Source organism: Anastrepha ludens, chromosome 5 (genome assembly GCF_028408465.1).
Source record: "Anastrepha ludens isolate Willacy chromosome 5, idAnaLude1.1, whole genome shotgun sequence".
Taxonomy (NCBI): Eukaryota; Metazoa; Arthropoda; class Insecta; order Diptera; family Tephritidae; genus Anastrepha; species Anastrepha ludens.
Window position 1 is genome coordinate 80,585,607 of NC_071501.1, and position 3,228 is coordinate 80,588,834.

Genomic DNA, 3,228 nt, shown 5'->3' on the forward strand with positions numbered 1-3,228 from the left:
TAGAGTCGGCATTTCGACTATTCACACAAAGTGTCTGCAACAACACCATCAGATGTAGAATTGCATTATGCATACATTTTGTACATAGATAGTGTTTTTATATGAGCAAATCTTTGTGTGCCTTTGATGCATGCCTACATAATATACTAACACATACTTGTGCATGTATGTGCTTGGCAGTTATTAACCCGGCTGGAAATTGAAATTGAAGAAAGCTCCCACACAGCAACGTATTTTAATTCCATCGCTTAAGTTTGAAGCTACACCTTTTTCAAACAGTGTTTTAGAAACCGTCAAATACTTATAAAGGGTCTTACAAAAGTGACGCCTAGATGTCAGTGGTAAATAGTTCCTACACGGCATCCTTTTATGTCAGCTTTGACATTTCTCAAGTAAACAGATGCACAATTTTACACGATACAACACCGCGTTAAAATTATTGAAACTTATTATGAAAATAGGAAAAAGTTCACCTCTTTCCATTTAAAATAAACCTTTAATTTATAACCAAATATTTAAGCCTATGTGGGCACATAGCATACAGCGGTGGGGCTGCAATGATTCAAAGATTTCAGAACAAGTTTATAAAAGTCCCAGTAAACTCATTATGCTGTGTGAGGAACACTGGCTTACATCGTGACCTCAAGATTACGTCGGTATCTGAAGTTGTGAAAAAATATCATACAAAAGGCTCGAAAACCAACTCTGGGACTCGGCGACTTGCTAATCTAGACGAGCAATTTTTAAGAACATAGTCCATATTAAGAATAACATATCGCAAAATTCGTGATTTTTACTTTTTTCGTTGTGCAAAAATAATCGTCCGAACAAGTTGACAATTCAAACGTTGGTAAAAAAATTGTTGGAAAGTGGTTCTGTCTTGAACAGAAAAAGGACTGGCAACCCAAAAACTCGACGTGCTGTTGAGAATATTCCAGCTGTAGCGCAAAGTGTTGCTTCATCATCAATACCGCGACGCTCTCAACAATTAAGCATTCATGCATCGACTTTTTGTCGGATTTTTTCTGTAGATGTGTTCATGGGTGTACATATAAATGATGTAATTTTTCAACTATAATTGTTAGGAGCCATATTTTGAATGAAAATGGTGTAACGAAAGAAATAATCTAAGTTGTTGCATGTTTCATTTTAAAAGAACATCTACGCGCATCTTTTGAAACACACTTTACTAAATTTCGAGCTTAGGAGCTTTTGTGTTCTTTACTCACTCTTCACCATACATCATTCAAGAAATCTAAGATGGAACTGGGTTGGGCTGAGCTCATGGCCTCTCTTCCGGCCGCACTAGGCTGAGTTGCTTATTTATTCTTCTTAATTGGCATCGCATTCGAGAAGTGTTTCAGAAAGCGTTAAATATACTTCACAATAATGAATTATATGCATAGTGTACTCTCGATTAAGGGGTTATACGCAGTTATGAAGCAAATAAAAGACGGGTTGTCAAGGATTTATCCTGAAGAAACTTCAGAATATTTTAATTTGAAAATTTTTGGCGGTTATAAAAGCATCCTTCAAGAACGTAACAAAATTTTTTATTTATGAAAATGTTGATTATAGAGCGCGCTGCAGGCGATTTCTGGAACCTCCTTTAAAAAAAGACGATTTACGGTGTACATCGTAACTCAGGATTGGATTATCTGAAATCAAAAAACCAAACAAATTTTGTTACAATAATATATTAGATTATCTAGTAATTAATCGTTCGGCTAATCAAAATAGTGAATTTTCACAAAATGGCAGCTTTTCAAAGAAATGATTTCGATTTTTACGTTAAAATTTGGCCGTAAATTGATTATAAAATGGAAAATAAGTATCAGATTTACAAAAGGAACGATTAATTACTAGAAAATGTATCTTTAAAGATTGAGTTAAAACGGTTGACCGATCAAACAAGCCGTTTTCGAGATATCGTGTACACCGACTTGAAAAATGCCGTTTTGAAAAAAACACGTTTAAAGTTTCAATACCTACCTTAAAACGTGCCGAGGCATCTCTACATATTTAGGTATAACTCCGAAAGTATTGCTTAGATCTACTTCAAATTTCGTGCGTATACTTTTGAATATATGTACATTACAAAAATGCAATAAAAAAAACGATTTTTTTGAAAGTCATAACTGCGTATAACCCCTTAAGCGGATACCTAAGGGACTGCCACATTTGTTTGCTTATGGGAGGTGTCCGCTTATGAGAAAAGTGAATGGTATGTCTGCTCGACAGAAAAAAATTAAAAAAAAATTCTTGGTGGTATGTTGGAAAAAAGTATCGGCTCATCGCGGTTTCGTTGGCTGGGTCATATCGTCCGAATGGACACAAACGTTCCGGCTCTGAAAGTATTCGATGCGGTACCAGCTGTTGGCAGCAGAGGAAGAGGAAGGCCTTCTCATCATTGGAAAGATCTGGTGAGGAAGGACTTGGCTTCACTTGGTAACACTTCACGGCTGGCGCTCGAAAATTTAGGGTATTTTCAGAATTTTTTTTGCCATTAAAAAAATGAAAAACAATATTAAAATTTTTAGGCTTTTTATTTAACTTCTTTTACATAAAAATATAAATTTTTTTTTTTTAATTTTAATAATTTTAAAAATGGCGCTGAAGTTGACCCTCACGAAAAATTGGACCTGGACGGTGTTGTCCATTTTGGCTCTTCTATTTATCTTCACACAAAAACCAAAAAACAAATATAAATCAGTATGACTGTAGCTATGCCCCGTACTAGAATGAAGGAAAAAAATTTGATAAAATGGCGCGGTTTTGAATTTGGCACTCTAAAAATCGGGTTTTTTCAGTTTTTTAATAAAAAAAATACGAAATAATTGATTGATGATTCTAGTACGGGCAATAGCCATTGATGTCGTGAACAACATATTAAAATTTCAGACGTTTCGGTTGAATAGTTTTTTATTTTGACAGCACCAGGCCGAAAAAAGTAGTTTTGAGATAATTGAGTTTAAAGTTTTGAGAGTGGATACTTTCCATTGGTGCCGGCGCGTGGCGAATCTGACTTTACCTGCTCAAACGGCTGTAGAATCAAAAATAATAGGAATATCCTTCCAAAAATTTTACAGTACATATATTCTTATACTTTCGAAATATCAAAAAAAATCGATTTTTTGAAAATTCTAGACCACCGAGAGTCCTTAAGCAGTTATCGCGCCAAACAATAAGAGAAATTTAAGGGGTTATATACCCTGTGAGCCCGAAAAA

At 34.9% G+C, this 3,228-nt stretch overlaps 1 protein-coding gene across 1 annotated transcript in view; it reads left to right on the forward strand.

Moving 5' to 3' along the window:
* The window catches only part of LOC128862919 (histone acetyltransferase KAT7), a 36,325-nt gene that overhangs the window by 16,332 nt on the left and 16,765 nt on the right, over positions 1-3,228 (forward strand). The window lies entirely within an intron of this gene.